We start from the raw sequence: 13,249 nt of genomic DNA, 5'->3' as shown, positions 1-13,249 counted from the left end.
TTCTTATTCTCTGTCTTCCGGTTGTTGCCTGTTTTGAATGACAAATACACACTACCGCCGCCTGCTGGTAAGGAAAGTTATTGCCACTCACGCATGCGCAGTTCGTACGTGCTCGGCGAGTAAAGTAACGAGTAAAGTAACGAGTTACTCTATGTAGATAGTAACGAAGTAGTGTAATATATATATTTTTTTTTTTAAGTAATATGTAATATATTATATTTTTTTAGTAACGACCCCATCTCTGGAGTTGGCGTTCTCTACTCTGATTTACATGAAGAACAACAGGAGGTCACGGCTCTCTGTTGAACAGGACTTGCGAGTGGCCCTCTCCTCAGCGCCCCGACAGGCACATGTATCTCACTTATTTGTAAGTCGGCAAAAATATTTCCAATAGCACATGTTTCAATGCTGATTGCTGAAATGTTACATTTATAATGTGTAGTTCAGGACCATGGACAATGCAGCTTCCTTGCATTGACAGTTCTCTGTGCTGAATTTCTGCTGAGTGTCCTTTGCCTCATTTTTAATGTTGTGACCTGTCTGGTTTAAATGAGTGTGTTGCTGCTTTGATGAAGCCTAATTTGATAAAGTTTCAAATTAATTTCTGAAATATTTCGTTAATAAATATGTCATGAGTAATATAGTTGTCTTTGTCACATTTTATTTGGCATTAGTAAATAATTATGCACATTTACAGATATTTTACATGATATGAGTGATAACGTGTTATAAGGGCTATTTTGGACAATAGGTGTGCCTTGAGACTTTGACTTGTCCTTTAATGTGCCTTGGGCACAAACAGTTTGGGAACCACTGATGTAGGCTACTAAGGAGGGGACTCTGACAGAGGATTACTCACAAAGTACACAGTAAAAGTACTTCATTTTATTTCTGGTAGCAGTCAAACTAGAACCGAGTCCAACAGAGTCAGTTTCCTTAAGAACTTGTGGTAACAAATATTTGTATCACTCGTCAAATATAGCAGGAATAATGAAGAGCAGCTGATTTGAAAAAACAAACTTGAGAGACGGCTGAGTGACCGCAGTGCAGAACCGCTGTAGTTTAAATCTCCTAACAATGTTGTCCATTTTAGACACAGGCTTATTATATTTACAGCCTTAATAACATCCATTTTCTGGGCTCAATGTGTGTCTTGGCCGTTTTCGTTGTGATCGCTAAATTCCACTTGTTTCCCCTTGTTTATAATATTATCACCGCTTTTGTTTTGAAATCACTTCCGTGAGTTTGGCCCCGCCCCTCGCTCCAAGGACCATTAGACCATTTAGTAAGGTAGAAAGCAAAAAGCAAAAAGGCCTCTCAGACGCTCTTCCGTTTACGTGTTTAATGAAGAAAAACAATTGGACGGTAGATACACGGATTCAATACACAGAAAAAACTCTTCAACAACATATATTTCAAACTCAACATACTCACACTACCAGATCTTGTCATAATTTCTTACGAACAGAAGTGTTATCACACTTGATGTCTTTACATCAGTAACATTAATAAAATATTTAAAGCAATAAACACATGATTGACATCTAAATACGGGTATATCCCACAAATTATATAGAAATAATTCAAAAAAATTAAACATAATTTTTGTGTAAACAAAATGGTACAATTATTTGTGTACTTACTTTTATTTATTGTTGTTAACCGTGAATGTATTGCTTTGAAAAGCTCAACATTATCTCTATTTATTTTGGTGACATTCATATCACTTTATGGTTTATCTGTACTGTTTGCGAAACAGTAAGAGTAAGTAGCGCCAAGGTGGAACCTTTGGCAGGTGAGCGGTGACACCTGGGTTATTTTAGGGGGGACACTTCCGCCCCCTCCTCAGAAGCAATCCAGACGATCAACCGGATCCTTTGTCTTTTTCATGCTGCTGCACTTTTCTGTTTTCTACAGGTCAGTGCATGATGATGAAAATGATCGATGTTAACTTGTGTAAATGAGATATAATGTTGAGATGTTTAAGAGAGTGTGTCTGTGAAGGACCAGGGTACGCACACATCAGGAATGCAGGTTGAGGTTCAAAAATAAGGATTTTATTTACCCAATATATGTACAGTTTTAAGATGGGTAATAAAATCAATTAGGTTTAAACAAAAAGGTGTAGATATAAACAGACACAATCTAGCATTTAACGCATAAACAAAACGTCACAACAATGGGTGGCATCCTGTGTGCTCTTCTGCCCAAGAGCAACTCACATCCCCCCCTCATCTCCACACTGCCCAAGAGCAACTCACATCCCCCCCTCATCTCCACACTGCCCAAGAGCAACTCACATCCCCCCCTCATCTCCACACTGCCCAAGAGCAACTCACATCCCCCCCTCATCTCCACACTGCCCAAGAGCAACTCACATCCCCCCCTCGTCTCCACACTGCCCAAGAGCAACTCACATCCCCCCCTCATCTCCACACTGCCCAAGAGCAACTCACATCCCCCCCTCATCTCCACACTGCCCAAGAGCAACTCACATCCCCCCCCTCATCTCCACACTGCCCAAGAGCAACTCACATCCCCCCCTCATCTCCACACTGCCCAAGAGCAACTCACATCCCCCCCTCATCTCCACACCGCCCAAGAGCAACTCACATCCCCCCTCATCTCCACACTGCCCAAGAGCAACTCACATCCCCCCCTCATCTCCACGCTGCCCAAGAGCAACTCACATCCCCCCCTCATCTCCACACTGCCCAAGAGCAACTCACATCCCCCCCTCATCTCCACGCTGCCCAAGAGCAACTCACATCCCCCCCTCATCTCCACACTGCCCAAGAGCAACTCACATCCCCCCTCATCTCCACACTGCCCAAGAGCAACTCACATCCCCCCCTCATCTCCACACTGCCCAAGAGCAACTCACATCCCCCCCTCATCTCCACACTGCCCAAGAGCAACTCACATCCCCTCCCTCATCTCCACACTGCCCAAGAGCAACTCACATCCCCCCCTCATCTCCACACTGCCCAAAAGCAACTCACATCCCCCCCTCATCTCCACACTGCCCAAGAGCAACTCACATCCCCCCCCTCATCTCCACACTGCCCAAGAGCAACTCACACCCCCCCCCTCATCTCCACACTGCCCAAGAGCAACTCACACCCCCCCCCTCATCTCCACACTGCAGGAATGTATAGCACTACTGGTCAGTCCATTGTTGCGTGCAGGGGGAAGAGGCTCTAAAAAGGGGTGGCTTACATGGAGTGGCCTCTTTAAACACCCCTCAGGGTTTGAGAGGAATGGCCTAGTCCAATTAGCTCACACATCTATAAAGGAATGTGGTTTCCATCAGCTCGGCCCTGGCCAGGAGCAAGGTGAGCTGTAAGACACTGACAATAGGATTACACACAACACAAATCACAATAGATATTTTAAACAAGATTGCGTGCACTCAATCTAGCAAAAATAAAGCTGTTTCAAATCAATGTGTCTGTGTATGTCTGATGCAAACAAAAGCATAACCTTTAGGATGTGTGTTCGTTTCTGTGGCTGTAGCCCTCACAGCGTCGGTACTGACCTGAGCAAAGGCTCGCAGGCAGGTTAGCTGCTGCGCATATGTTTGCAGGCACATCGCCTTGTCTTTTTAGTTTATGAACACTGAGTGTATTTATGTGAGCTCCAGGGTTCTTACGGTCATTAAAAACCTGGAAAAGTCATGGAAATTCAAAATGCTAAAAGTCATGGAAAACAATATTTTTCCCAAAGTTTTGGAAAAGTCATGGAAATTTAACTAAAGTTGCATAAAATATCATTTATATTTTATATAATCGCCGAGATAGTAATACTATAATGATAATACATGCTGTATAGTAATGAAACGTAAAATGGCATTTAACTGTTGTGGTATTTAGCTGGTGAGAGATTGAGTTGCTTTAGCCTAGAACAGGGCTGGCCAACCAGTCAGAGGTTAAGAGCCACATTTTTTCTATGTTTCTGCAAAGAGCCACATCAAACACAGTCACTGATACCGCTTGTTTCAGTTTTTTGTTTTCTGGAGACAAGATTTCAACCACGTCACTGATGTGATCTTTGTGGCATTGGGATATATATTTTTTAAATCCTCTGGAGCAGAGAGAGGAGCTGTGGATTATTGTTATTGATTAATGCATCAGTGTTTCTTAGGGTCAAAAACACTAAACCCACAACTTAAAATGAAAGCATTTAGTTTATTTAATAAAAGAGCACATGTTCAATGTGAAAAGTGACAGTAGTTATAGATTATTTGGAATTTGGTGCTATATATATATTTAAAAAAAAAAATTATATATATTTTTTAAACACCTTGAATTTCAGGGGGGGGCGCGGGGCTCCGTTGGCGGCTCGCAGTGCCCCTCCAAGACAATGGTAGGGGAAACACTGGATAGTGTTTAATCAACGATAGGTTTCCCCCCCCTCAAAGGTGATTGGTTCACTGCATCGCAGGTATTATTGTGATTGGCTGTTGGGCCACATCAAAATTAGAGGCGCTGTCATCCTCTCATACTGACACCTGACACCACACATACACAAGTAGGGAGAGCCGGGACGAAAGTAACACGGGACGAAAGTAACACGGGACGAAAGTAACACGGGACGAAAGTAACGGAGCGATTTTATCCGAGCCCAAACAACTTTGACCGGCCAAATTACGTCAGAATTATCAGCATTCAATACTTAACAGACCTACTAAATATCAGGTTTAACTGTCAGGAGTAGCTAGTGTTGTCACGATACCAACATTTTGGTTTCGATACCAAGTCAAGAATTGCGATTCCGATACTTTTTCGATACTTTTCTTAAAAAAAGGGAAACAGTATTAAATGTAATTTATTGTGCTTTATGTCACACCAGAATCATAACCATAACACAAACTTTTAAACAATGAGAACAATAAATAAAATAAATGACAATAATTTGTATTAAATACAATTAATACATTTCTTACAGACAGGCCTCGTGGTGTCCGTAGGCTTGCCCTCACTGTCAGAGATATAGCTAAAATACTTCCAAATTTCGCTTCTGGCGTCTTTTTTGTCAACAAGCCGAGGCGCAGCGGCAGTTGCACTCCCACTTGCAGCCATGCTTCTCGTTTTCTCACATGCTCTGGCAGCTAGCGCGTGCACGAGAGAGGGGAGGCACTTGAGTGTGCTTGAGAGGGGCGGGACTGCAGGCACGGCTGCAGAGCAGGGAGTGGAAGCAGAGCGCTGAACACACACGGCTCTTATTAAAACGGCGCTTTCTCACCGGAGTACTTTCCCCCGTCATTCTTAAAGTACCGATACTAATGAAACGGAGGAATCGTAACGTTTTTAACGGCAGGGTATCGCGGTACCTTTCAAGTATCGGTACACCGTGCAACACTAGTCTCTCCCCCAAACTCACACTTATACAATTCGATATGAACTGAAGAGCCGCATGAAACTAGGCAAAGAGCCGCATGCGGCTCGAGAGCCGCGGGTTGGCCACCCCTGGCCTAGAAGATAGTAAGCCTACTATTTGATTTGTTTTAGATAGGCACGACATGTTTCATATGTAGACCTGATTTTCCTGTTCCATGTTCAAATAATAATGTTTCAGTGGAACCGCTGAGAAAGAGTAATGTTTTTGGTCATGGAAAATTAGGTCATTAAAAATCATTGGTGAAAAAGTGTATGAACCCTGGAACTCCTATACCTATAATAATTTGGCTTTTCATTGAATGCTTTATAAACTAAACAGTTCAACTTACAGATGTCATTGTGAATTGTAAAATAATGTTATATTTGTTAAAGGTTTTTTTATTGATAGAAAGTATTATTTGATAGCTTTATGTGTTTATATTGACTGTTGAATGTTGTTGAGTAACAGCTTGGTATAAATGAAGTGAAATTCCCCTGAGTGCAGATGTGCCCTTTAGACGGTGAGTATTACATGTGCCCTTTAGACGGTGAGTATTACATGTGCCCTTTAGCCAGTGAGTATTACATGTGCCCTTTAGACGGTGAGTATTACATGTGCCCTTTAGACAGTGAGTATTACATGTGCCCTTTAGACAGTGAGTATTACATGTGCCCTTTAGACAGTGAGTATTACATGTGCCCTTTAGACGGTGAGTATTACATGTGCCCTTTAGCCAGTGAGTATTACATGTGCCCTTTAGACGTGAGTATTACATGTGCCCTTTAGACGGTGAGTATTACATGTGCCCTTTAGACGGTGAGTATTACATGTGCCCTTTAGACGGTGAGTATTACATGTGCCCTTTAGACGGTGAGTATTACATGTGCCCTTTAGACGGTGAGTATTACATGTGCCCTTAGACGGTGAGTATTACATGTGCCCTTTAGACGGTGAGTATTACATGTGCCCTTTAGACGGTGAGTATTACATGTGCCCTTTAGACGGTGAGTATTACATGTGCCCTTTAGACGGTGAGTATTACATGTGCCCTTTAGACGGTGAGTATTACATGTGCCCTTTAGACGGTGAGTATTACATGTGCCCTTTAGACGGTGAGTATTACATGTGCCCTTTAGACGGTGAGTATTACATGTGCCCTTTAGACGGTGAGTATTACATGTGCCCTTTAGACGGTGAGTATTACATGTGCCCTTTAGACAGTGAGTATTACATGTGCCCTTTAGACGGTGAGTATTACATGTGCCCTTTAGACGGTGAGTATTACATGTGCCCTTTAGACGGTGAGTATTACATGTGCCCTTTAGACGGTGAGTATTACATGTGCCCTTTAGACGGTGAGTATTACATGTGCCCTTTAGACGGTGAGTATTACATGTGCCCTTTAGACGGTGAGTATTACATGTGCCCTTTAGACGGTGAGTATACATGTGCCCTTTAGACGGTGAGTATTACATGTGCCCTTTAGACGGTGAGTATTACATGTGCCCTTTAGACGGTGAGTATTACATGTGCCCTTTAGACGGTGAGTATTACATGTGCCCTTTAGACGGTGAGTATTACATGTGCCCTTTAGACGGTGAGTATTACATGTGCCCTTTAGACGGTGAGTATTACATGTGCCCTTTAGACGGTGAGTATTACATGTGCCCTTTAGACGGTGAGTATTACATGTGCCCTTTAGACGGTGAGTATTACATGTGCCCTTTAGACGGTGAGTATTACATGTGCCCTTTAGACGGTGAGTATTACATGTGCCCTTTAGACGGTGAGTATTACATGTGCCCTTTAGACGGTGAGTATTACATGTGCCCTTTAGACGGTGAGTATTACATGTGCCCTTTAGACAGGTGAGTATTACATGTGCCCTTTAGACAGTGAGTATTACATGTGCCCTTTAGACGGTGAGTATTACATGTGCCCTTTAGACGGTGAGTATTACATGTGCCCTTTAGACGGTGAGTATTACATGTGCCCTTTAGACGGTGAGTATTACATGTGCCCTTTAGACGGTGAGTATTACATGTGCCCTTTAGACGGTGAGTATTACATGTGCCCTTTAGACGGTGAGTATTACATGTGCCCTTTAGACGGTGAGTATTACATGTGCCCTTTAGACGGTGAGTATTACATGTGCCCTTTAGACAGGGAGTATTACATGTGCCCTTAGACGGTGAGTATTACATGTGCCCTTTAGACAGTGAGTATTACATGTGCCCTTTAGACAGTGAGTATTACATGTGCCCTTTAGACGGTGAGTATTACATGTGCCCTTTAGACAGTGAGTATTACATGTGCCCTTTAGACAGTGAGTATTACATGTGCCCTTTAGACGGTGAGTATTACATGTGCCCTTTAGACCGTGAGTATTACATGTGCCCTTTAGACGGTGAGTATTACATGTGCCCTTTAGACAGTGAGTATTACATGTGCCCTTTAGACGGTGTGAGTATACATGTGCCCTTTAGACGTGAGTATTACATGTGCCCTTTAGACAGTGAGTATTACATGTGCCCCTTTAGACAGTGAGTATTACATGTGCCCTTTAGACAGGTGATATTAAATGTGCCCTTTAGACAGTGAGTATTACATGTGCCCTTTAGACAGGTGAGTATTACATGTGCCCTTTAGACCGGTGAGTATTACATGTGCCCCTTTAGACCGTGAGTATTACATGGGCCCTTTAGACCGGTGAGTATTACATGTGCCCTTTAGACAGTGAGTATTACATGTGCCCTTTAGACGGTGAGTATTACATGTGCCCTTTAGACGGTAAGTATTACATGTGCCCTTTAGACGGTGAGTATTACATGTGCCCTTTAGACGGTGAGTATTACATGTGCCCTTTAGACAGTGAGTATTACATGTGCCCTTTAGACAGTGAGTATTACATGTGCCCTTTAGACAGTGAGTATTACTGTTAATTGCACTACATATTATAGTAGCCCTGCTTCGCTATTGCACATGTGATGTTATACAGAATGTTTTGAGAAGTATAAAACTGTGTCACATACTAGTGAGTGAGATACATGTTTAAGTTGGGAACGATGTTGCACTTGAGATACAGTAATTGACTGTGACATAGACGGATAACTTAAATCGAGAAATGTGATAAGTTTGTTAAGTACAGCTGTTTGTATGTAACTGTATGTGTACTTTGAATAAGAAGCCATCCAGACGATCAACCGGATCCTGTGTCTCTTTCATACTGCTGCACTTTTCTGTTATCTACAGATGTCTTTATTGTTGCTGTGGGACCTGTGTTAAGAATGTCACGAGGCTCAGGACCCAAATGCACAACACCAGAAACAGATTAGAATTAACAAGGTCTTTTAATTAAGGTCAAATACAAAACGCTCACTTGGAGGATCAAAAACTCTAAACCAAAAAATATCTACATGACTATCAAAAATATACTTCACACGATCAAGGGATGACTGGCAGGCTTGACGAGACAAGACGAACTGACACAAGACAAAGGGAGACGCAGACTATATATACACACTAGGTAAGGGGACACAGGTGGCAACAATTAAGGGAGGGGCTGACAATCACACTGGTGGGAAAAACACACCAGGGCAGGAATGCTCTGAAACGAGAGGGAAAGGTTACTACAAAATAAAACAGGAAATCACAAGACAAGGCAAAAGACAAAAGGACTGAACTAAATAAATTAACACAACTGTCTAGACACCACAGTACCCCCTCCTTTACGGACGGCTCCGGACGGCCCAGCGAGTTCAGGATGGCTTTTGTAAAAATCCTTTATCAGGTTCTGGTCCACGATGAAGCTAGACGGGATCCATTCCCGCTCTTCCGGTCCATAACCCTCCCAGTCCACTAAAAACTGCTGACCCCTTCCTCGTTTTCTGACCTTCAGCAGACGCTTGACAGTGTAGACCAGACCTCCATCAATGAGCCTGGGAGGAGGGGGGGGCTTGGAAGCGGGAACCATTTTGCTTTCCTTGACCGGCTTGAGTTTGCTTACGTGGAATGTTGGATGGACTCTGAGTGATCTAGGCAGGCGCAAACGAACAGACACAGGGTTAATACACTTTTCCACAGTGAATGGGCCTACAAATCTTGGTGCCAGCTTCCTAGAGACTACGTTCAGGGGCAAGTCTCTGGTGGATAGCCACACTTTCTGACCCGGTCTGTACACAGGTGCAGGACGGCGATGCCGATCAGCCGCTTTTTTCATGCGGGCCGAAGTCCTAAGGAGGACCCGACGTGCTGAAGCCCAAATGCCATGACAGCGCCTGACCAGTGCGTGTGCCGAGGGAACCATGACTTCTTTCTCTGTCTCTGAGAACATGGGAGGTTGGTAACCGTAGACGCACTGGAACGGGGTCAATCCGGTGGCAGAGGTAGGCAATGAGTTGTGGGCGTATTCTACCCACGTGAGGTGTTTACTCCAAGAAGCTGGGTTTTGGGACACCAGGCACCGGAGGCAGGTTTCCAGTTCTTGATTCAGTCTCTCCGTTTGTCCATTTGATTGGGGATGGTAACCGGAAGAGAGGCTGACAGAGGCCCCGATGAGGCTGCAAAACTCCCTCCAGAAACGGGAGACAAACTGAGGACCCCGGTCTGACACGATATCCTTGGGGAAACCGTGGAGACGACAAACATGGTGCAACAACACTTCAGCCGTTTCTTTGGCCGATGGCAGTTTAGGCAAAGCAATAAAATGTGTCATTTTAGAGAATCTATCCACCACCGTGAGGACGGTGGTGTTACCTTTGGATTCTGGCAGTCCGGTGACAAAATCCACTGAGATGTCGGACCAGGGCCGACTGGGGATAGGCAGCGGCCTGAGCAGACCCATCTGGGGCCTGGAAGAGGTCTTATTCCTGGCGCAGATGGTGCAGGCGGCCACATACTCCTTGACATCCTTCTCCATAGATGTCCACCAGAACCGTTGCTTGATGACGTACATGGTTTTTTTTACCCCAGGATGGCAGGTGAGCAGCGAGGTGTGAGCCCATTGAATGACCTTAGGACGCACAGTTTGAGGAACAAACAACCTATTTGGGGGGCAACCCCTAGGTGTCGGGCTCTCACCGTTAGCTCGTTTCACCTCTGTTTCTATTGGCCAAGTTACCGCTCCAACCACACAGTTTAGTGGAAGGATGAGCTTTGGTTCCTTTGCCGAGGGTTCAGGATCAAAAACACGAGAGAGTGCATCTGGCTTGACATTTTGTGAACCGGGTCTAAATGACAAGGAAAAGTTAAAACGAGTGAAGAACAAAGCCCATCTTGCCTGACGTGAGTTCAGTCTCTTAGCTTTTCGGATGTACTCAAGATTTTTATGATCCGTCCAGACTATGAATGGTTGCTCTGACCCCTCCAGAAAGTGTCTCCATTCCTCAAGCGCTGTTTTGACTGCCAAAAGTTCTCTGTTGCCTACATCATAGTTGCGTTCAGCAGGTGTTAACTTACGTGACAGAAAAGCACATGGGTGAAGTTTGCTGTCCTTGGCTGAACGTTGTGACAACACAGCCCCAACTCCATCATTGGAAGCATCCACCTCCACCACAAACTGCCGTAGTGAATCAGGAGTGATGAGAACAGGAGCAGAGGTAAACCGTCTTTTCAATTCCTGGAAAGCTTTGTCGGCCTGTAGAGTCCACAAAAACTGAACATGGGTTGAGGTGAGTGAGTGGAGAGGTGCAGCTATGGAGCTAAAATGTCTTATGAAACGTCTGTAGAAGTTAGCAAAACCGAGAAATTGCTGTACCTTCTTCCTGTTGGTGGGTGTGGGCCAATTTGCGACAGCACTGACCTTGCTTGGATCCATCTTGACCTGGTCCGGAGCAATGATGAAGCCCAGGAATGAGACAGTGGTCTTGTGAAATTCACATTTCTCCGCCTTCACGAATAGTTGGTTTTCCAGAAGGCCTTGGAGGACCTGGCGGACATGCTGAACATGGGACTCTTCATCAGGAGAGAATATCAATATATCATCCAGGTAGACAAACACAAAATGATTCAAATATTGTCTGAGCACGTCATTCACAAGAGCCTGAAATACAGCAGGAGCATTAGTTAGCCCAAATGGCATTACTAAGTATTCATAGTGGCCACTGGGGGTATTGAATCCAGTCTTCCATTCGTCCCCCTCCCTTATCCTGACCAAGTGATAGGCATTCCTCAAGTCAAGTTTAGTGAAGATCTTAGCTCCTTTTAACAGTTCAAAAGCAGTGGAAATGAGGGGGAGAGGGTACCTGTTTTTTACCGTTATATCATTCAGGGGAGAGTAGTCTATGCAGGGTCGGAGGGATCCGTCTTTTTTACCCACGAAGAAAAATCCGGCGCCAGCAGGAGATGACGATGGACGAATGAGGCCCGCCTTCAGAGATGAGTCAATGTAATCCGTCATAGATTGTCTTTCAGGACCAGAAATTGAGTATAGACGTCCCTTGGGAATGGGGGCACCCGGTAGTAAGTCAATTGCACAGTCATAAGGTCGATGAGGAGGCAACGTAGAGGCCCGAGTCTTACTGAAAACCTCCCTCAGGTTGTGGTAACAGGAGGGAACATTGGGCAGGTCTGGTAAGTCAGAGGCATGGTCATGAGTTACTTCCTTCGTCTCCACCTCACTACCTGAAGTAACCCTTCCTACAGACAGCCCTTCAACTTCTCCTGGTGAAACCAAACATGTATGATTACATTCTCTTCCCCAACCCTTCACCCTACCAGAACGCCAGTCAATGTGAGGGTTATGTCTTTTCAACCATGGGAAGCCTAAAATCATAGGGTGTTGTGAGGAGTCGAATAAATGGAATGTCATGAATTCTGTGTGGTTGTGATTTATGATAACCTGGACGGGTTCTGTGTGGTGAGTGACTTGAAACAATAATCTTCCATCAAGGGCACTGGCATTTAAAGGTTGAGCTAAGGGCATGGTGACAATGTTCAAGCTTTTGGCAAAATTCCAGTCCATAAAACTTTCGTCTGCTCCTGAATCAATGAGAACATTCTGTGTTAAGGTTTTCTTACCTAATTTTACTTGGATAGGAGTCAGCGTACGAGGAGAGTAGTCAGAAGTTAGTCGGCTCACCAGCGCCCTCCTCTTGCCTGGGGAGCCCCGTCTTTTAGTGAGCAAGCGGCCATCAGGTGTCCACGATGCCCGCAGTAGAAACACAGGCCCTGGCGGAGGCGCCGTTCCCGCTCCTCCAGTGAAAGTCTTGCTCGGCCAAGTTGCATGGGTTCCTCTGATGTGGTGGATGGCGTTGTCAAAGGAGGCTTGATCCAGACCCCTGGAAACGAATCCTCCCTCATCCGGATGCCACGAGGAGGCCCCCTGGAGCTTGGTGAACGAACTGCAGGATGTTCTCTTTCTTTTTGTCTATCCCAGAGCCTATTATCTATTCGTATAGCCAGAGCAATCACAGAGTCTAAATCTTCTGGAAGATCTAATGGGACTAAGTGATCTTTGACAAGGCCTGAAAGTCCATTTACAAAGGCGTCCAGCAAGGCCAGATCATTCCAGCCACTGTCTGCTGCTATTGTCCTAAACTCTATGGCATAATCAGACACTCTTTGATTTCTTTGCTTGAGTTGAACTAGAGCTTTAGCCGCTTCTCTCCCTGGCGCTGTACGATCAAAAATCTTTTTAAGGGAATCAGTAAACAGTCCGAGTGATCTGCAAAGGGGAGAGTCTCTAGCCCATTCTGCTGTAGCCCACGCTGCTGCTCTACCAGTCAAGTGTGTTATCATGAAAGCTATTCTAGACTGGTCTGTTGGAAAAGCAGAAGGCTGATGTTGATAATGCAGGTCGCATTGGACTAAAAAAGGACGACAGTCACCTGAGTCACCGGAGAATTTCTCTGGAGATGCGAGACGAGAGCAT

The sequence above is a fragment of the Gymnodraco acuticeps genome, unplaced genomic scaffold, assembly GCF_902827175.1.
Source record: "Gymnodraco acuticeps unplaced genomic scaffold, fGymAcu1.1, whole genome shotgun sequence".
Taxonomy (NCBI): Eukaryota; Metazoa; Chordata; class Actinopteri; order Perciformes; family Bathydraconidae; genus Gymnodraco; species Gymnodraco acuticeps.
This window is presented reverse-complemented; position numbering follows the sequence as displayed.